Source organism: Hemitrygon akajei, chromosome 5, assembly GCF_048418815.1.
Source record: "Hemitrygon akajei chromosome 5, sHemAka1.3, whole genome shotgun sequence".
NCBI lineage: Eukaryota > Metazoa > Chordata > Chondrichthyes > Myliobatiformes > Dasyatidae > Hemitrygon > Hemitrygon akajei.
The window spans coordinates 71,279,700-71,302,930 of NC_133128.1; the positions used below are offsets into that span (position 1 = coordinate 71,279,700).

The 23,231-nt window shown below is 39.3% G+C and overlaps 1 protein-coding gene across 7 annotated transcripts in view; it reads left to right on the forward strand.

Moving 5' to 3' along the window:
* Positions 1 to 23,231, forward strand: part of LOC140727862 (galactosylgalactosylxylosylprotein 3-beta-glucuronosyltransferase 1-like) — a 129,192-nt gene that overhangs the window by 54,811 nt on the left and 51,150 nt on the right. For 2 of the 7 annotated variants that reach the window (XM_073045724.1, XM_073045723.1), the window contains one exon: positions 20,579 to 20,640. The exons of 2 other annotated variants lie outside the window; for them this stretch is intronic. The gene's annotated coding sequence lies outside the window, so the exon portion shown is untranslated. Of the gene's footprint in view, positions 1 to 7,729; positions 7,871 to 20,578; positions 20,641 to 20,910; positions 20,967 to 23,231 lie in introns of those variants that run through there. 3 more of the 7 variants (XM_073045721.1, XM_073045722.1, XM_073045728.1) reach the window with 3 other exon arrangements.

The following is a 23,231-nucleotide window of genomic DNA, read 5'->3' on the forward strand; positions in this document are numbered from 1 at the left end:
GAGTTGAGCATCTTTACAGTGTCTGATGCTTCAGAGCCATACAAGGACTTGCGTATTTACTAACAGTTACTTTCTTCAGAGACGCGCCTCCATCCAATGTGCTCTTCTCCGTGACAATCTTGAGTGGGATTTCTAAGACAGGATGACTCGTGTAGGACAAGTCTCCCACCCATTGTACCCATACTTCCCACCTCCTCACTTTTCAGGCCGAGTGCTCTAGCAATGAAGAGAGAAACAAGCCCTCTACCAGCTTTGCAGAAATTGTTCCCTGCCCACACCTCAGAATTGTGCACTGGACGAAGCTGCTGGTGTGATCCCAATTAATGATCGCTCTTAATCGCTCTTAATGTCTTCTCTTAGAATCTCAGAGGTCCTCATGCAGGTGACAGTCCCAGCAGCCTGAGGTCACTTTAAAAAACTACATCGAACTGAACATAGGCAGGTATGAATGAGAGCAAGCCATTCGGTCCCTCAATTGTCATGCAGTTATACCATGGCTAACCTGTACCTTAATTTCACCCACCTTCCCTGGTATACATTTCTCATCTCAGCTGCAAAGTTTGCAATTGATTAAAACTCAGCAGATTATTAGCGGAGTAAATTCCAGGTCAACAGTACTAATTGTGTGACAAACTGCATCCCAGCACTTCATCCTACGATATAGCTCTGTTGTTAAGGTTATGGCCCATTGTTCTGGACCCTTTAATTACTAAGGAACTTCAAATTTCTGTAATTAGTACATCAAATAGTGTGTGGCCTCAAATAAAACTTTTAAATATTCTATTGCCTTAGAACTTCATACTAAAAGAGGCAATAGCAAAGAAATTGGATTTTGTACATCTATTTGTTATGAATGGAAGAGCTTTATTTCTGTTTTAAGTTCGTAGCAAACATTTGCAGTCAAAATGCCAGTCACCATGGAAATGGAGCAGGTGATTCTGAGCATAGTTCACCCTGGCACATCTCATGTTTTCCTGGCATCGTTTGTGCGGAGAATTACATCATTAACTTGGGCAGCTTCATGTAATTTCCCCAAGGAAACAAGAAACAAATTCCGATGCAATGAGCCAGGAGTTTAAGGATCCTCACAAACAAGAAAAAGTCTAAGTTGCTGGAAGTCCTGATGAAGGGTCCCAGCCCAAAACGTCAACTGTTTACTCTTTTCCAAAGATGGTGCCTGGCCTGCTGAGTTCCTCCAGCACTCTGTATGTGCTGCAAAGGATTCTCACTTGGATCTCAACATCTGTTAATTTCACACATCATGGTGAGGTCTCATAATACTTAGTACAGCAACACACAGTTAAGGTACATGCTGTAATCTCATTAGAGTGATGAGACCATGTGCATAGTGCCTTAAAGACCATTCACAGCATGGGGCTTAAAGTACACTGAAAACATGCTGCTGGTTTGTGGCTGCTCAGGATAGAGTCTGAGATCTACAGTCCAAGATTTGTGGAAACAAAATTGCAGGAGCTATAATTTTGGCAGGGAAATGCCCTTGAGAACTGCATGGGTTTTATGTTAATAGAGCAATTGATGTGACAACTACTCTAACAAATTGTTAAAATCGATTTCTCCCAGTTTTTATTTCCCTGAGTGCCCCTTGTTTGTTAACTGGTTATCCCAAAAAAAAATACAAGACAGAGTAGAAGAATGTGTATAATCAGCAGATAATCTAAAAGGTCACAATTTACTGGACACCACATCTGGGAACTCTAAACTTGACCTGACCTTAGGGCTTTACATTGCAGCAGTTTCAAAGAAACTGGGCTTCTTCAGAATTGTTTGTGCTATACAAATGCAGACAAGTGAAGTGTATTCTATTATGTTCCTGACTTGTGCTTTCTAGATGGTTGGGAGGTTTTGGGATGTCAAGCGGTGAAGCACTCAATGCAGGACACCCCGCACCTGACCTGCTCTTGCAGTCACAAGATTTATGCAGCTGCTACTTCCGAGTTTCTGTCCAATTGTGAACTTTCTGGTGAATTGTGAATGTTGACGGTGGGTTATGTAGCAGCAGCATTAATCCACCGCCATCTGTAAGGAGTTGTACGTTCTGCCCATGATCGCATGGGCTTCCTCTGGGTGCTGCAGTTTCCTCCCACAGTTCAAAAATGTACTGGTTAGTAGGTTAATTGGTCATGGTAAAGTGTTTCGTCATTTGGCTGGGGTTAAATCAAGGGTTGCTGGGCGGCACAACTCAAAGAGCCGGAAAGGCCTATTCTGCACTTAACCTCAATAAATAAATGTGTCAGTGGTGCTCTCTCTCTTTCTCTCTCCCTCCTTCCCTCTCATCAGAATGAGCTATAGTATTCTGTCAAAGAGGAATCTGAGCATCAGAAATGATTGCACATGCAGTCCTCAACCTGGCTTTGTAAGATCGTTAGGTTAAATATAAATGATATTACAGAAATGCTTAACACAAAGAAACAGCTTTATGCAGTGAATGGGTTCAACATGCCTGAAAGGGATTGATGGTATAAATTAACCAGTTATTGATTTAATTCACATTGGTTAAACAAGGTGTCAGGCACATATTGACCTCATCCATCATGCGCGACATTATTGTTACCCATTCAGTGCAAAAAAATTCAGCCCTGACACTGTTCCTTGAAAATCACCAACATACGGTTTGTAGAGTCAGTGGTGACCTTTACCAAAATGTCAGAGTTTAGAATTAAGCTTCTTGTAATGTTTGCAGGAAATGGATGTTAGCCTTTCACTGATATTACAAACAAGATTTACAAAATGAAAGCCCAGCTACATTCCTAATCATATTAATGTGCACAACATAATTAACCTTAATTCAGACAACATGCTACATTGCCCATTATTTCAGTCTCATTGCTCCATAGATAGCAAACACCATCTTCATTATGAAAATGAGAATGTCTACCTGCAGCCTTCAGTTGCCTGCCCACCACTCTGACAAGGGGACAAATTGTATTGAGCTTGGGTGGTATCTGTCATATTTGTGCAGCTTATAATATGTGTAACTCATGAAATCTGGATTGCTGTGGAGTCACAGAGTGTAGAAATACAAAGTACAAGTGTGATTGATAGGGCCCATTCATGGGGATGTGAGGAATTGAGTTGTGTTTGAGGCTGGGGATGCTGTCGGTGGGAATGGAGATTTGAAGATGCATTTACTGACCTTAACTGCTTATGCAAGGATATTGAACTTTATGTGACACCACATCCAGATCCTTTGCAGCTTGGTTCCTGGTACTGAATTCCAGAGCATTCTGGTCTACTTACTCTTTTGAGAGTTTGCCTGGAGAACTTCCATCTCCTGTCCATGTGTCCTCTACTCTACCTCCTACACCTAAGCCTTCAGTGCTGTGTTGGAAGACCTTGCATCTCACTTGTACACAGTCCCATTCTTCAGTTCCTCTTCCTGAACAAAACCCAACAGCTGATTAACAATAATGCACCTCCTTTTAGAGCTACCAGGATTGCTGACTAACTTTGAATAATAACTATAAGGTGCATTTTGTTTCTTGCTGGGAAGTTAAATGTCCAAACTGTAGAGTTCACGGTGGAGATAATCAACCAACCGCCAGGTAGCATGAACTTACAGTAAATTTCCTCCTGTATCAGGAGCAAAGTGCACAGATTCATGTATGCGTTTGATCTAGTGTGTTTAGTTTTTACTGCATAATTCCATTTAAATGCAAAAAGAAAAACCTAGACAAGATACTAATGGAAGTGAATAACTGCTGGTGTCTTAAAGTGATACCATTCTTTTAAAAAGTTTGATCATGTTTAGTTTGAAGCCATCAGGGTATAAATTATCTGGATATTTTGTTACTTTCTCCTTTAATCCATTTATCTGAACCTTAATGTTAATTTGCTCTTGTTTGAAGCACATTGTTAGTCTTCTGGTGAATATAAGTTCTTGTTTAAGGTCAATACACTAATATTTGATGTTTCTTTGTTAATTTCCGACTTGTCATGCACAGGCCTCATCTCAACACTGGTGACCTTACTATAAATGATGCACTTCATTCTAAATCCCCTCTGTCAGCATCAGTTACTCTTACCTTTGTTGGTCTGAATTATCAGCACTTGACAATATCTTCAGCTGTTCTTAAATCCCAAAGGGAATAAGGAAGCTTATTTCCTCACCAGCTTGGCCAACTTTTACTGACTCAGTACTTTTATTATATTGTAACAGAGTTTATGTCTTAGCTTTCTATCACTTAAAATTGATAAATGCGTTGTAATGAGCATCAATGGTTGTGTCTGCCAATTACTGAAGATTCAGCAGTTATATCGCAGAGCTAGGAATCTGTTCTTATTTCTTCCTAAGAGTTTCCTCAGGATTGAGGATGATTTATTCCCACTCTGGTGCTACGGGTTCTGGTGGGGATTGCAGATGGGGCAGGCTGGGTGAGCAGCTCGTGAAGTGCTGCAGGCCTTATTCCATCTGTATCTGTCCTGGACAGTGAGGCCCAAAGGGCTTGTTCCTGTGCAGTACTTTCCACGGTCCACATTCAATGAAAATGCCCGCAAGCAATTAGAAAACTCTCCCCTTGCCTGCCAGCCTTGTTCATTGAGGATTAATGCACTCCTACTCACACTTCTAAACAACTGATCTAGTGAATTACTCAAATGCGTTTTGCAACAGCCCAACAAGTTATGGCAACATCACCTTCTCAAGGAAACTGGAGTGAACAATTCAACAACATAGCTGAAGATTCCAGAAGAGCTCCAACTAGCATCCATGCTTTTATTTCATGCTTCTAGCTGTACAAGACACTATCTGTCACCATTTAAGAGCCACAGAAGTTAACTCATTATTGCCATTACCTTTAAGTGTATTGACTGAAGGTTCACAGCCTGGTTTTCAATGTTATTGTTCTTCCTTCTCAATGGTTTAAAATACGTGAAATTGTTGCTGTTGATACAGAAGTGAAAAAGTAAAAATGAATAAAGCAACCTCTCTCAACCCCTCCCACGCACAAAGGCCTTACACACCTGCAAAACAATAACTGGGAATTGCTAATGCTCAGTTGAAAAGACATGGCAGTTATAAACTTAGAGATGCAGATAGTATAAGCTTTCATTAATATAAACTGAAAGCAAAAATACAGTGCTTGCAGCATGCAGCATATGTGGAGTTTTTTTGAAGGGGCAGTGCTTACCTCCATGCATTGTAAAGAATTCTTGAAAATGGCTTGCTTGTTGTTTAGAGGCAATAATAAATGCTGAGCTCTGATGCTGTCACTAGAGCTGATTCAAAAGTCAGTGTCACACTTCTGTTCAAGTACAGTAACATGAGTTTATCAGCAAATGCACAATAAGTCCCCTCCTTGCTCTGGTTTTGTTGACTTACAAATATAATCTTTGCAGTTTAAGAATGTTTGCAGTAAAAGAATGCTTTACTGTCGCAGCAATGCACAGAATTGTTCAGGTGGTGTCTTTTGCTGCAATTATTTTGTGGTGTCAGGATTCTACATTATTTACACTGTAGATAGTGTTCAAATGGGTCAATGAATCCAAATTTAACACATCCTTGGTGTGTACATAGACTCCAAATCCAGGTGTGATCAAATGGATCAAGAACTAGAGGCTGCAAATGTCATTTAGTCCCAATTTAGGAGTTATACAGTCTGATGTCAATAAATAGAAAGACAGGAGCAGAATGCCCAGGACTGGGATGACCCACTGAAAGTCAAGCACAGGCTTCCACAATATACAGAGCAGTCATGTTGCTTTGACTTTGTTGTCCTAACCAGCCCCACATTCAGTAGACACTCATTGATTTCACAGCACTGCAAACCATTGTCAATAATACATTATTTGGAGCACTGCTACGAATCTTAATACCTGGGTTTATTTGATGACTGTTAATACTCTGAAGGTCACAATTTACCCTTACAGTGGATTCAGTTTTGCCTTATCAATGTTGAGTACCGGAAGGGTGAAGCTTTGCATTGATTACAAGGAATGATGTAGGTGGAGGCTACTTCTAATGACCAACAAAAACTGTTGCTGAGATTGTAATGTCTTGTTGACCCAGTTTTGAAAGACCTATTCAATTCAGTGCATTTATGTCAGGCCGGCCTTAACCATATTGTGGAATTAGCAGAAGGCTGGTTATGGTAAAAGTTACCCTGCATTGTTTTATACCATCCTACAACTCTATAATTGAAGCAACCGCCTGCAGCCAGATTCTAACAGGAGAAAGGTTGTAGAGAGGCCTGACAGTGGTTTCCAAGCACTGTAAGGATGGCCGTGGTGGATGCAGAATGTATGAAAGATGTCCTACGTCCTCAAAGGATCAGGGAGCTTTGCCGACACAATGAGAAGGCACCATGAGTAGATAACCATGGGACTTAATGTCAAGGTTCAAGCCCCAAAGTCTGGAATGCAATATAATTTTTATTGAAAAACAGATGTTCCACACATTGTTCTTTGCTGAGGCTCTGTTTGGAGAATTGTTCCTGAACAACATGGAGAATATGGACTCCTTCCTGGAGAACTTCTCCTCCTCTTCCTCTCTCTTCTGGCAGCTTTACTTGTCCTGCAGCTCCTTTCCTCACTTCCTGATTCGGCCAAGGAAAGTACGTAGTTCAGGGGCAGCTGGGTTTGCCTATGATCCTCGAAATCTGCGTCAGTCACACTCCTCTCTTCAGACTTCTGCCATTTGAAACACAATGGAAAGTCTGAAACTTTTATAGATTTGTAGCTGCTGATAGAAGAACGTGACTAACAATTAGCTCAATAGTAGTTGTTTATTGGTTTACAAAGCAATGAGACTGTTATTCCTGATGTTGAATTTATGTGCAGCTCTGTGAGGTCAGGTATAAAAGCTACATCAATGTGCTGGTGTGTGGTAAAATCAGCTTTTCCCATGATAGACATCAGCATCTAATAATGTGTAGAAGCACATTGATTGTTTAGAGTCTGTTACTTGTTCTCCTCCACAATCTCATGTTCAGCTCAACGGATTCCATAAACGTACGATGCAGTGGGCAAACATTTGAATCCTCCTTGGGTTACTGAGTCAAGGAAAAGAACAAACTCTAAAAATATCCCCATTTGTAATAAATGTAACAACCACCTGCCTATCACCTCCCCCTGGGTCCCCTTCTCCTTCCCTTTCTCCTATGGTCTACTCACCTCTCCTATCAGATTCCTTCCACTCCAGGCCTTTATCTTTCCAGCTCACCTGGCGTCACCAACCACCTTCCAGCTATCCTCCATCCCCTTCCCCCACCTTTTTATTCTGGCATCCTCCCCCTTCCTTTCCAGTCCTGATGAAGGGTTTCGGCCTGAAACGTTGACTATTTAAACATTTCCATAGATACTGCCTGACCTGCTGAGTTCCTCCAGCATTTTGTGTGCGTTGCTTTGAATTTCCAGCATCTGCAGATTTTCTTGTGTTTATGGATCCCCACTTCATGCCAGAAGTCTTTAAGAATCCCACAACAGAAAAGAAAAGACATTTAGGCAGAATTCTGTGTCAGTTTGGAACAGCTTGGTGACCCGTCGCTCAGAATTTAAGCTTTAACCTTTTTGACAGGAATGCAGGAGGCAAAAGAGCATTAAGCATTGGGAGTGAGAATCATTACTTAATATATCAAATGAGCCAAGTGCTAGCACTCTGGACTAAACTAAAGACTGGTTCCAGCTGGAAACTTACCAGATACCACTGTAAGGAGAGAAACAGCACTGAAGCTGACAGCAGCAGCTGGTGGGAATCTGTCCTTCTTCAGCACTTGATAATTACAAGTAACTTTTCTGGTTGCTGCCGATTTTCGAAGTTGAAACCTTTACTGTCCCGCAGCCTAGAGAATCAGCGATACTCCCAGTCTTCAGCAACATCCCTGGATGGTGGACTTTTCACTTCCAGCTTTTAAAGGTATTTGACAAAAAACAAGTGTATTTTTAAGACTTGATAGATATCTTGTGTTGTTTATGAAATAAGTCATTTAGACTCATCATGGCCACGCCACACCTTGTGCCAATTCACCCTGGTTAAAAAGGACTGCTCTTCTCAAATCTGTCAACCTATTAAGATTTTATTGCTCTGTCTGAACAAGAAATACTTACATAACTACTCTTCAGTTTAGTGGCTTTTCTCACTTGCTGCTTTCGAAGCAGAATCAGAATCAGGTTTAATATCATGGGCATACGTTGCGAAGTAAGTTGTTTTACAGCAGCAGTACTTTGCAATATATATATTAAAAACTATAAATTATAGTAAGGAATATATATATATATATATAAATTAAATAAGTATTGCAAAAGGAGAGCAAAAAAATCAAGTGAGGTAGTGTGCATGGGTTCATTGTCCATTCAGAAATCTGACGGCGGTGGGGAAGAAGCTGTTCCTAAAACATTGAGTATTTGTCTTCAGGCTTCTGTACCTCCTCCTTGATGGTAGCAATGAGAAGAGGGTATGCCTTGGGTGATGGCGGTTGTTAATGGCGGATGCTGCCTTTTTAAGGCATCACCTTTTGAAGATGTCCTCAGTGCTGAGGAGTCTGGTACCGATGATGGAGCAGGCTGAGTTTGCAGCTTTTTCAGATCTTGTGCACTGGCCCCTCCAAACCAGACAGTGATACATCCAGTTAGAATGTTGGGTCCAGGATCGATCTTCAGAGATATTGAAACCAAGGAACTTGAAACGGCTCTGCTGATCCCTCAATGAATGCTGTGGTGTGTTCCCTTGATTTGCCCCATAATAAATCGCTCGGTCCTACTGACATTGGGTGCGAGGTTGTTGTTTTGGTACCACTCAACCGGCTGATCTACCTCACTCCTGTACTTCTCCTCATAGGCATCTGAAGTTCTACCAACAATAGGTGCGTCATCAACAAATTTATTGATGGCATTTGAGCTGTGCACAGCCACACAGTCGTGGGTGTAGAGAGAAAAGAGCAGTGGGGTAAGCACGTCTCCTTGAGAAGCACAAGTGTTGATTATCAGTGAGGAGGAGATGTTATTGCCCACGTAGACTATAAAGGACCTGGAAATATATTTCTTTTATAACAAAGGGTGAAAGATTTTTCCTTTTATAATAAAGAGCCTGCTGAGGAAGTCTAATCCCCAAAATATTATATGTTCCAACCTCCAGCATGTTCTGAATTCCATAAAGGACCTCTATTTTATGGAGGAAGTCAGTTACTTTCTTTCTCTTATTTACAGAGCAACTGAAGGTCAGTTACGTCACATGGTGATAAATTTAAGCAGTGATAAGCATCCAGTCTCATGTTGTCCTTCCAATATTAGCAAATGTGACAAAGCTTCAATGGAATATTTATTCATGGAGATGCCAGCTCTTGTCTGGGAATGGATTCACTTTGCTGCTCAGCACTTCGGTTCAGGTTTCCAACGTGGAAAAGATCCATTTTGTGGTTTGCTGTGTTCCCCCAGAGAAAGCTGCTGTTCACCTCAGTCGATGGCACTCATGATCAAGGATTGAAAGACTGCTGATTCAAATCCTTCTCCACAAACAGCACAGAGGCACAATAGGGTGGCGCAGTGATCCGATGCCAAGGTTCAATCCTCTTAGGTGCTCTCTGTGTGGTGTTTGCATGTTCTCCCTCTGAATACATGGATTTCCTCCCAGTGCTCCCACTTCCCACACACGTGCAAGTTGGTAAGCTAGTTGACCACTACAACTTGCCCCTTGAATCTGGAGAGGAGTGGATGGGAATGTTGGGAGAATTAAATACGATTAGTGGTAGTGGCTGCTTGATGGCTGGTGTGGACTCAGTGGCCTGAAAAGCTAGTTTCTGTGCTGGACAACTCCACAGTGTTTCCAGGAGCTGTCTCCTCTTTTACCACAATGTCAGCATTTCAAAGACTGCAACACACTGAGATATTTTGAAAGGGACACGAGAAGCATTATGTATAGCATGCCTTTAATAATTAGATTTAAAACTCCATGTAATGGGCTATTTAAGGTGCAACTATTGTTCTGTGCAGCTAACACAAACTTTTAATATCTTCAAGATTGTTTTGGTACCATAAAATGTGTATTAATTGCAAAGATGAAAGCCCATATATGATGATCAAATATGGATTTAAAAAACTAACTTGTGATATGAAACCAGACATTTATCATAAGCCAATACCAATAGCAGTGGTGTATGTATGACAACTTCAAAATTATGTGCCCTATATCCTAAAAACTAAGAAGTGACTCTGGGAAAACATTATCTACTAAAATAAGAAATTTATCATACTGTGAATTATTCAGAGACCTATTGTTTCTGTCAAATGTATATTACCTTATATATGTATATACGTGAGTGTGTGTGAGTGTGTGTGTGTGTGTGTGTGTGTGTGTGAGTGTGTGTGAGTGTGTGTGAGTGAGTGTGTGTGAGTGTGAGTGTGAGTGTGTGAGTGTGTGTATAAAATGAGATTTTAAAGGGTTAGAGCTGATTGACCAAGTAAGTTAACACAAAAGGATCTGGAGATTAATGGGGACTAGTGGAAAGAGACACATCTAAAATTATTTTTTTAAGATTTTAGGTCGATTAACAGCAGGCACTGTAATACAGCACAAAGCTGCCACTAATTCGCACAGAACTGGTCTGCAAGCTCAAGTGTAAAATCAAGTTCAAGTTTATTGTCAACTAACTGTACACATGTGTACTGCCAAATGAAACAATGTTCCTCTGGAACAAGGTGCACAACACAGTACATATGGCTCACACACAAAACGCATAATGTTACCACAAATAAATAAACAAATAATAAGGTGCATATACAATACAAGTTAAAAAGTAAACAATATAACTCTACTGGCACTTCATACTTAATGAGACCTGTGGTGGTGGTGGCCAGGAGTTCAGTGGTCTTATGTCCTAGGGGAAGAAACTGCTTCCAATCCTAATAGTTCTGCTAATGCTATGACACCTCCTGCCTGATGGAATGAGGTCAAGGAGATTGTTGGATGGGTGGGAGGGATTACTGACAATGCTAAGAGACCTGCGTACACAGCACTCCTGATAAATACCCCTATTGGGTGGAAGAGAGATCCCATTCATCCTCTTAGCAGTTCTCGCAATCCTTTATAGGGACTTGCAGTCAGATGACTTGATGACTTGAAGCTCCCATAACAGGCAGTGATACAGTTGGTCAGGACACTTTCAAGGGTGCTCCTGTAAAAATTAGTTAAAATGGGGGGAGGAGAGAGCCTCACTCACCTCAATCTCCTAATGAAGTGCATGAGGAGAAACATCGTCTCATTGGACAGTATGCATGTGTACATGTGGTTGCTGCACCTAAACTGGAAGGGAACCAATATCTTGGCCGGGAGGTTTGCTTATGATATCTGGGAGTGTTTAAGCTAGTTTTGCAGGGGGCTGGGAACCAGAGAACCAGGTCAGTAAGGGAAGGTAGATATCAGGGAAAGTATTGCAAGGCAAAATCAAAATGGGTTGGATAGTTTGAAGTGTGTATATTTTAATTCTAGTACTATTATGGGTAAGGGTGATGAACTTAGAACATGGATCATACATGGAACTATGGTGTTGTGGCAATTACTGAAATTTGCTTGAAAGACAGGCAAGAATGGGTGATTACTGTACCAGGTTTCCACAGTTTTAGAAAAGAGGGAGGAGGGTAGTGGTTGAAGGGACTTACTTGTGCTGGAAAAAGTTTTTAAAAAGAAGGGTTGGAGTTGCACCGCTAATTAGGCCAATTTCACATCTGCTCAGGGAGACATAATGGAGGGATCAGACATTTGGATGGAACTCAGGAATAGGAAGGATGCAATTACACTGATGGGATTGTACTACAGATCCCCCAGCAGCCACCAGAACATTGAGGAACAGATATGTAATCAGACTAAGTAAATCTGTAAAAATAATAGGGCTCTTGTCATGAGGGATTTCAACTTCAGTTCAGTTCAGTCTCAGTTTATTGTCATTTAGAAACCACAAATGCAATGCAGTTAAAAAATGAGACAACGTTCTCCAGAATGATATCACAAAAACACACAACAAAACAGACTACACCAGAAAATCCACATAATGTTTGGTAATCCCCAAATCCAAAGTTCGGAGAGTCCACCGCATATTAATTTCACGCTACCATCTTAGCACATTCCCCAGAAAGGAGCTCCAAACCTTCCCTGATATAAACTGGGATCTTCTTAGTACAAGGGGTTTAAATGGGGCAGAATTCACTAAGTGTATCCAGGAAGGTTTGTTAAATCAATATGTGGATTAGGATGAATCCTAAGGCATTCTATACATACATCAAAAGCAAGAGGATAACTAGGGAGAGGGTGGGACCACTCAAGGATAAAGGGAGGAACATTTGCTTGGATGTAGAGAATGTGAGTGGGTACTTAATGAGTACTTTCCTTCAGTATTTCCCAAGCAAAGGATATCGAGGGCCAGAAGATCAGTGCAGGAATGTGTGCTGGGACCTCTGCTGTTTGTGATGTATATAAATGATCTGGATAAAAATGTAGATGGGTGGGTTAGTAAGTTTGCAGATCCTACCAAGATTGCATAGTGTAGATGACTGGCAAGAAATACAGTGCAATATAGATCAGTTGCAGATGTGAGCAGAGAAAAGACAGATGGAGTTTAACCCAGATAAATATGAAGTATTGCAGCTTGGTAGGGCAAATACAGGGAGACAGTACACTGGTAAGGACAAAATGCTTACCAGTGTTGTTGAGTAGAGAGATTTTGGGGTCCAAGTTCATAGCTTCCTTGAAAGTGGCTGCGCAGGTCAATAAGGTGGTTAAGAAGGCTTATGGAATGGTTGATTTTATAAGTCGAGGCAAAGTCAAGAGGTTATGTTGCAACTTTATAAAACTCTGGTTATTGCACATAGTTCCGGTTACTATAGAAAGGATGTTGAGGCTTTGGAGAGGGTGCATAAGAAGTTTACCAGGATGCTGCCTGGTTTAGAGGGCATGTGCTATCATGGAAGTCTGGATAAAGTTGGATTACTTTCTCTGGAGCACCAGAGGCTAAGTGGAGATCTGATAGAGGTTTATAAGATTATGAGAGGCAGATATAGAGTAGACAGGGAGTATCTGTTTCCCAGGATTGAAATGTCTAATAGCAGAGAGCATGGTGAACAGGTTAAGTTGTTCAGAGCAAACATCAGAAAGGGGAGGAAATGTGAGTCCAGTGACTTTGACCATGGAATGATTGCTGGTGCCAGATGAGGTGGTTTGAGTTGCTGAGGACAGCTGATCTCCTGTGATTTTCGTAAACACATAAACATAGAGTTTATAGAGAATGGTGTGATAAACAAAAACTACCCAGTGAGCGGCAGTTCTTGTTAATGGAAGATGTCAGGGGAGAATGGCCAGACAGGTTCAAGCTTACAGGAAGGCAACAGTAACTTAAATAACCACATGATACAACAGTAGTGTGCAGAATGTACAACATGTTGAAGCTTAAAGCAGATCAGCTGCAGCAGTGGAAGGCCACACCCGGTTCCACTTCTGTACTTAATAAAGTGGCTGTTGAGTGTAGATTTGCAAACCAATTCACCAGCCTTAGCTGCTTGGGAAATACAAGCAGAACATTGTTAAAAGGGCATTATAATTTTCATTTTCACAGACAGGATTCTTTTCTTACTTAAGCTTGGATTTCCAGTATCTGCAGAACTTCTCTTGTTTGTGGTTAAAATTAAGAACTTAGGTCCATAGTTATCAAATGGAAAAGAAAAAGTGAAGAAATAGAAAAAGCACTGATTATGTGAAACCAATTTTAAATTTTATTAATTTTCAGATTGTTGGACAAATCAAATTCTGGTAGAGATAAGTAGTTCTGGGACAAGATGATATAAGTGCAATTTCTCCCTTAATGATCTTCTTGGTTCACTTAACAGTCTTATTCTTCACTAATATACTGCTCGTGTCATATAAATGGGGTATCCTGCCTAAGTGATCACTTCCAGCTTTTCTATTTCAAATGGAGCTCAGTGCTAATCTTTGTCATCCTCTCTTGCTCAACTGATTATCCACTTGCCTTTAAGACTTCCCTGGGTCACCACCATTCTTCTCCCAGTGTGCACAGCGTATAACAGGTGAACACACATGCAGCAAAGCAGCATGCGACATTCCCAGTTCTTCGTATATAATAACCACGGTCTAGTCCAGTGCAGTGGATTCTGTGGAATTTGCTTTCATTTTTATTTACAGTTTTCACTGGCCCTTCTTTGAATTTTATGTGTTTACAGTGATGTCTTCTCTTTGCTGGACAGAGTCACTGCTGGATAACCCAGGTTCAATTCCTGCTGCTGTCTGTAAGGAGTTAATATATTCTTCCTGTGACTGCATAGGTTTCCTCTGGGTGCTCTGGTTTCCTCCCAGATTCTAAAGATGTACATTAGTAGGTTAATTAGTCACATGGGTGTAATTGGTGGTATGGCTTCGTTGGGCCAGATCGGTCTGCTACCATGCTATATCTCTAAATAAAATTAGCGTGATTTCTGCTCCAGGTTTGGGCTGAGAGTTTTTTTTTTTAACTTTTTTTTATTTTTATTGAACACAAACAAAAACAGAAACACTAAACATATGCTATCAAAGCCAGGGAATCACACATAAGCAGCAACAAATAAATAACCATTAACTTTAAATATACAAATAAACAAGAAAATCCATTCTAAATACTGTTGGACAGAAGGAACTATATCTAAAAGGAGTCACAAAACAGAACCATCTACAGAGATAACCTGAAACGTTGACAGATTTGAACAGTCTTTACAGCTTTCAGGTTATGGGAAGTTTTCAGAGCATTAACGTATAGTTTGAAGTCTGACGTAAAAAATATAAATGAAGGTTTCTTATTGCTGTATTTGCATTTATGGATATAAAATTTGCTGTAAATTAACAAAAGATTTATGATAAAGAAATGATCCCTAGGAGATTTGGTATTATTAGTAGACCCAAATAGGACATTTTCAAAACAAAAAGTAAAATCCACATTAATATATTGATCTACATATTGACAAACATCAACCCAAAATATCTTAACATATTCACAATCCCAAAACAGATGAAATAAATCATCTGGATATAAACCACAAAAAGAACAGTTAGTTTCAATATCAGTATTAAACTTTGTCAAATAAACATTAGTTGGATAATATCTATGTATAACTTTAAATAAAATTTCTTTAATTTTGTTCCTCAATAAAAATTTATTAAATAAGCCCCAGATACTCCTCCACCTCAGATTCCCCAAGCGACTATTCCAAAAACTAACAGCCGTAGGAATAGAAGTAATGTCTTTTTGAAACAAACTTCTAATACCTTTATTATTATTATTTTTAAAGACAGAGGAAAACAAATCTTTCTACAGCTGTACTGGATGGATCCAAGTTGGGTAATTCAGCTACAAAATATGATGTATTTCTAAACAACATAATTACACCAGAGGGAATTGCTATAAGAACAGCAAATTCTTTTGGAGTCACAGGAAATTCAAAGGTGGATAAAAACTCAATATAATTCAATAAAGTACCGCTTGAATTAAACAACAACACACACAAAATGCTGGTGGAACACAGCAGGCCAGGCAGCATCTATAGGGAGAAGTGCTGTCGACATTTCGGGCCGAGACTCGAAGGGCCTGAAACGTCAACAGCGCTTCTCCCTATAGATGCTGCCTGGCCTGCTATGTTCCACCGGCATTTTGTGCGTGTTGTTTGAATTTCCAGCATCTGCAGATTTCCTCGTGTTTGCGCTTGAATTAAATAACTGTTTAACTAACAAAATATTATTATCAAACCAATCTTTATAAAACAAAGATTTATTCTTATAAGTTATGTTGTGGTTATTCAAGATAAAGTAGCTATGTGGAGAAAAATTGTGTTTGTAAATCAAAGATCAAGCTAAAAGCATCTGTTTATGTAACTGAGATAAACGGGGAAGAACTTTATCTATTTTGTAATTATATAAAAGAAAAACTTTCAATCCACCAACCTGGGAAAAGATAAAAAAAGGAACACAATACCTTATAGGAGTAGGATTACGTAGAAATTGTTTAATCCAATTATTATTAGAAGTATTATTAAGACTGTCAAAATCAAGAAAATTTAGACCCCCCTTGTCATAACTATTCATTACAGCAGATTTTTTTTAATATAATGGACTTTGTTTTTCCATAAAATGTTAAACAACATGGTGTCTATCAATTTATGGATTTTTTTAAATTTGACGTACAAGGGGAGAGCTATATATATAATCCTGGAAAGACCTTCCGCTTTACAAAGCAAAACCCGGCCTTCCAAAGATAAGTCCCTTTGAAGCCACGGGTTTAATCTCTTTTTGGTTTTGTCTATAAGAGGTTGAAAATTATCCACACACCTTAAGTATTCGTTTTTAACAATAGTTATCCCCAAATATGTAACTGGAATATTATTAATTATAGATTGAGTGCAACCTTTAAGAGGAAACAATTCACATTTGTGAATATTTAGACAGAGGCCTGGGGCTTTGGAAAAAAACAGAAATACAGTTTAAAGCCAATGAGATTTCCAAAACATCGTTTAAGAAAAGAGTCGTATCATCTGCAACCTGACTAATCAGATAATTGGAATTTGCACGGGAAATGCCTTTTAGAGGACTAGACTTGATGGAACAGGTGAGCAGCTGAGCACATAAAAGGAAGAAATAAGGTGAGATAGGACAATCTTGTCTCATCCCCCTATTCACATCAAACCTCGGTGAAGTCCCCGACTTCAACTTTATAGAACTATTAGTGTTTGTGTACAAAGCCTTAACAGCCTCACAAAATAATGGACCAAATCCAAATTTACCAAGAGCAGAGAAGATGAACTGATGCTCAATAGTATCAAAAACTTTGTAGAAATCTTAAAACAGTATAAAACTGTCATTTTGAACAAGATGAGAATAATCAATAAGATGTAAATCTAATCTGACATTATTAGAGATATGATGACCCTTCATGAAACCTGACTGTGTTTCATCAGTAATAAATGGTAAGACTACTTTCATTCTGTTAGCAAAGATTTGGGCCAGAATTTTATAATCACTATTGAGAAGGCAAATAGGGCGCCAATTATCAATAAATCATTTATCTTTTCTTGGTTTAGGAATTAAGGTAATAAGGCCCCGTGTTAAAGGAGTGGGAAGAAATTCTTTATCAATACATTCTAAAAACAATTTTAGTAAAAAGGGAGCTAGGGTGTCAGAAGACATCTTATAAAATTCTGCAGTCAGACCGTCCACAGCCAGCGACTTATTTTTTAAATTTGAAATGGCAACCTTAACCTCTCCCAAGGTAATACGAGCATCACACAGGTCTTTCTGATCATTGGAAAGGTTCCTAAAAATATTAATATCATTTTTGAAATGTAGTGTAGAATAATATTTTGCAATATTTTTGGAGTCCTCTGTAATCATGCCATCAATATTTAGCTGACGAATGGAATTGAATTGGGCACGCTGCTTTTCTAAATGAAAGAAATAAGCTGTACTCTGTTCACCCTCTTCCAACCATTGTTTTCTGGATCCCAAATATGCACCTTCTGCCTTTATAAGATAAAGATGGTTTAACTTATCCTTTAACAAAGCCAGCTCCTCTTTATCTTTCCTTGAAAGGTTATCCGGAAACAATTCACAAAAATTTGCAATCTTTGAGATCAGTGATAGTTCTTCCAACTTTCTTTTCTTTACAAAATCACTACTGTATTTCCTCAAGAATTTGGCAGATTCTAATTTTAAAAGTTCCCAATTTGTAGAGAAATTATTCTCTACCATCGCTTTATGTAAAAAGTAGTTTGCCAGCTTTTTAATGTGCAAAGAGACAGCTTCATGCCCCAAAATGGAATTATTTAATTCCCAGTAAGATTTAAAATTAGATTCAGCTGAAGTTAAAACATGAGGAAATCTGCAGATGCTGGTCTCCCAGTCGGGTGAAGTGTTCACCTGTGAGTTGGCTGGTGTGGTATACTGTGTCCGGTGCTCCTGGTGTGGCCTTTTATACATTGGTGAGACCCAACGCAGACTGGGAGACCGTTTCACTGAACACCTACACTCGGTCCGTCAGAGAAAGCAGGATCTCCCAGTGGCCACACATTTTAATTCCACATCCCATTCCCATTCTGTTATGTCTATACATGGCCTTCTCTACTGTCAAGATGAAGCCACACTCAGGTTGGAGGAGCAACACCTTATATACCGGCTGGGTAGCCTCCAACCTGATGGCATGAACATTGACTTTTCTAACTTCCTTTAATGCTCCTCCTCCCTTTCTTACCCCATCCCTGACATATTTAGTTGTTTGTTTTTTTTTTCCCTCTCTCTGCCTATCTGCCTGTTCTCCATCTCCCTCTAGTGCTTCTCCCCCCTCCCTCTTTCTTTCTCCCGAGGCCTCCCATCCCATGATCTTTCCCTTCTCCAGCTCTGTATCACTTTCGCCAATCACCTTTCCAGCTCTTAGCTTCATCCCACTCCCTCCGGTCTTCTCCCATCATTTCGCATTTCCCCCTCCCCCCACTACTTTCAAATCTCTTACTATCTTTCCTTTCGGTTAGTCCTGACGAAGGGTCTCGGCCCGAAACATCGACAGTGCTTCTTCCTATAGATGCTGCCTGGCCTGCTGTGTTTCACCAGCATTTTGTGTGTGTCGGCTGAAGATAATGCAATTTGTATATGGATAGCTTTATGATCTGTTAAAGGTGAGGGAAAAAAATTAAAAGCGACATTATTATTTCTTAAGGTATCGGATAGTAATCAGTAATCTAGCCTGGACATGCAGGTAATAGATTTATTAGTCCAAGTATAATTTCTAACTCCAGGAAAGTACTCTCTCCAAATATCTATGATAATAAACTTCTGAATAAAGCTAGTAAAGTTATTATAAGTAGAGTGTTGCCCTGGTGGGCTATCGATCAATATTTTCATCTAATACCATATTAAAGTCTCCTCCCATAACAATAAATAGATCAGGAAATTTAGAAAGTCAATAATCAAAATGTTTTTCCAAAATCTCAAGTAATCTATCATTATCATTTCTAATATTATAACCATAAATATTAGCAATAAGAAACATTTTACCACAATATTGAACGAGTTGAGATGTATCAGAGGCAGTTCTGTAGGAAGGTCTTCCCAATCTAAACTACCAAACTCCTTTTGAACAGGATCCAAGCTCTATTCCCAGCATAGGCTGTGAGTCTGACAATTTGATATTAATTATTACTAATGAACCCTTCTATACCTATAATGCCCCTTCTCAGAGTATGTTCAACGTTAGGTCAATGCATTCGTTAACTCTACTTTGATGATCCACAAATTACTAGATCTTATATAGTGTGTTTAATGAAACAGGGCCTGATGGGTAATGCATAGGACACAGAACAGTACAGTAGAGGAACAAGCCATTTGGCCCACAATATTGTGCTGAACCAGCTCAAAATGAAATCATAAACACCCAAACACAGACCCCTCCTACCTGCACAATGTCCTTATCCCTCCATTTCCTTACATCCATGTGCCTATTCAAACATCTCTTAGAAGCCTCTAATCTATTTGCCACTATCATCACACCAGGTTGTATATTCCAAGCATCCACCACTCTGAGTAAAACACTTCCCCCTCACATCCCCTTAGAAAGCTATTGTTCATTGAGTAGCTGCCACATGATTGGCTGATTAGATATTTGCATCAGCGAGTAGGTGTATAGGTGCATCTAATGCAATGGCCACTGAATGTCAATGTGGAGCAAGTATTTGGCTACCTGAAAAATGGACTAATCTCAGTCTGATCTATGTAAACTAGTGGGATCTCAATTCTAGTCAACTCACACAGTTTTATAGGAGAGTAAACATTATTGTGATCATTGAAATTCCAACAAATTCTTGAAAGTATTACCAATAATGCTGTTGGCTATTCTCGCAACTTGTGATGGTCCTTTATCTCCAATGAAATCTGCTCTTTATGAACAATATTATGTCTGCTGCTCCCTTTTGTACTTGTGTCGCCATTTGAAGGTGTGTGAGGAGCGTTTGACACCTGTGTAACAGAGCTCATCATAAGAGCTGATGCCTTTAACCCGATGCTTCTCAGGTCATGAACGCAATTAATTTTCAGTCTGAGGAAGAAAACTTGATCAGGTTGTTGACCAAATGCAACAAAAAAAAACAGCTCAGCTTTCACAAGGTAAGTACAGTAAATAATTCCAACATTGGCGGTAGATTCTTTTTAATCTCAAACACGTTTCAAAATATTTTATCATAAATTTCATAAATACAGGACACATATAATAAGCAGACCTCAAATAGGATCATAGTTCTGACTTGAGTCTTATTAATATATACTTTTTAACTTAGGATGGAACCATTGAAGTGGAATAATATTTCTTTTTGCAGCATAAACAAAATATTATACACTATTGTGCCTTCTTTGTTAAAGATTTTATGTCTATTAACTGCATCTGTCTTACACAAATTTTGGATATACTGTCAATCCTGTAGTTGCTCAGTACATCATAAACCTCATTCAATCAAGTTGTCCTTAATCCCAACATTAAGATTTGCTTTGAATTTTACGCTCTCTATCCTACTTGTAACTCCTTCGGTCATTCATTGTATCTCTATTTCTTCTCCCAATCAGTCTCGGACAACAAATGGCAACATTTGAAATGGAAATGCTCGTCATATCACAGTTAAAGTGAAGTAGGTATTTTGTGACAATTAAATGTTCTATTTAAGATGCAATTAATAATGTGTAGTTATTATGCTACCATTTTAAAACATTGTGTCCTTAGAAGCCTCACTGACTTAAACAGAAAGTGTGGCACTATGTAAAGTTAAACAGGATGTTAAATAACTCTTCCCTCTTAAATATTATTGATTTTCAGAGTATTGCAGTGTAACCTGTGCCAAAGGAAACATTCAAATTCTATTTAACCAGAGGCTGGGTTGTAATTGAAAGAAATTAGTGTGGGGAACAGCCCAACAAAGAGAGAACTGGATCCATAAACTTTGCGTGGTTGAAGCAGGTAGCGGTAACAACCTGTTACAATCCTATTAAGAGCTTCTAGTTAAACTGAACGTGGGCTTGCTTACACTGAATGAGAAGGCCTAATTTGAGGTAGGAGTCCTGAAACACTGTAAGCCTTTAATCAGCGGCTTTGAGCCACAGGATACAACCAAACAAAACTGTAATATGCCACCTGTTTTCCATCTGAGAAGCAAGCACACAAAGGTCCCAATTTGATATGGAATCGAGGGTTAATGTTGTATTAAATTTAGATCCCCTAATTAAAGGCAACAGTAGCCATTGAAAGGCTGTTCCATTGGAGTTTAAATAAACAAACAATTACAGAAGCAACTCAGTTGTAGCTGTTGACTTGGCTACAATTTGTTGAGCAGCCTTGGGTTGACATAGAAACAGAATGTGGAAGTAGTCATCACGTCAGACAACATCTGTTGAAAGAGAAATAAAATAAATATTTCATGTCTTTCATCAGATGAAATGGCCTCAAACAGAAACGTTTTTATACTTTTCAAGTAGTGGAGGACAGGCTCTACAATTTCAGAAACAGAAGCAGGTTTAATATCACTGGCATATGTTGTGAAATTTGATAAATTAGCGGCAACAGTGTGATGCAATACATGACAATATGGTGATAAATAAGTAAATCAATTACAGTAAGTACGTACTGTATATGCATATTAGATAGTTCAATTAAAAATAGTGCAAAAAACAGAAATAATATATATTTTTTATAAAGTGAGGTAGGGTTCATGGGTTCAATGCCCATTCAGAAATCGGATGGCAGAGGGGAAGAAGCTGTTCCTGAATCACTGAGTGTGTGCCTTCAGGCTTCTGTACCTCCTACCTGATGATAACAGTGAGAAGAGGTCATGTCCTGGGTGATTGGGGTTCTTAATGATGTACTCCACCTTTCTGAGACACTGCTCCTTGAAGATGTCTTGGATACTACAGAGGATAGTACCCAAGATGGAGCTGACTAATCTTACAACTCTCTGTACAATCTTTCAGTCCAGTGCAGTAGCCGCTCCCCCATACCAGATAGTGATACTGCCTGTCAGAATACTCTCCTAGGTATATCTTTAGAAGTTGTCAAGTGTCTTAGATGACAAGCCAAAACTCCTATTGAAATATAGCTGCTGTCTTGCCTTCTTTATAACTGCATTGATATGTTGGGACCAGATTAGATCCTCAGAGATCTTGACACCCAGGAACTTGAAATTGCTCCACTTCTGATCCCTCCATGAGGATTGTTTCGTGTTCCCTCATCCTACCCTTTATGAAGTCCACAATAGGCTCTTTCATCTTACTGATACTGAGTCATTTCAAAAATTAAGGAGCTGCACACATTAGTGCAAAACAGAAAGCAGAAACAGTTTTGAGAATCTTTAGCTATAAGTGCCAAGTGAATGATCCATCTTGGTCCCCAGTGTGGTAGATGTCAGTCGGAAAAATCCCAAATATTTTGGAATAGATGTAGCAATATTGGATTTTGGCTACACCCTGGTATTGTTTTAATGATTGATGATAGGTATCTTTTTATTTTGGTTATTTAGGGGAGAGCAGGAATGTGTAAACCTCTTTGTGTTACCAGTTTGAGTCACTCCGTGTGATCTCAAGAAATGACTAAAGGTGTTGGATACACAATGTCCAGCATCATTTGCAACTCCTCTGACTTGGAAATACAGGTGTGCTGGGAAGTTTGGGAACCCTGCAGAAATTTCTACATAAGTATGACCTAAAATGTGATCAGATCTTCACGCACGTGCCAAAACTAGATAAAGAGAGCCCAATTAAATAACACAAAATCATTATACTTGCTAATATACTTATTGAGAAAAATGATCCCATATTACATGTATTTGTTGGTAAAAGTATGATAATCTTTGCTTTCAGTAACTGCTGTGACCTCCTTGTATAGCAATAACTTCAACAAAACATTTCCAGTAACTGTTGATCAGTCTTGCACATCAGCTTGGAGGCATTTTAGACTATTCCTCCTTACAAAACTGCTTCAACTCTGGGATGTTGGTGGGCTTCCTTGCATGAACTACTTGCTTCAGGTCCTTTCCCAACATTTCTATCGGATTAAGGTCAAGACTTTGACTCGGCCATTCCAAAACACAAATTTTCTTCTTTTGAAACCATTCTGTTGTTGATTTACTCATGTTTCGGATCATTGTCTTGTTGCATTATCCGGCTTCTACTAAGCTTCAGGTGGTGGACTGCTACCCTGACATTCTCCTGTAAAATGTCTTGATACAATTTT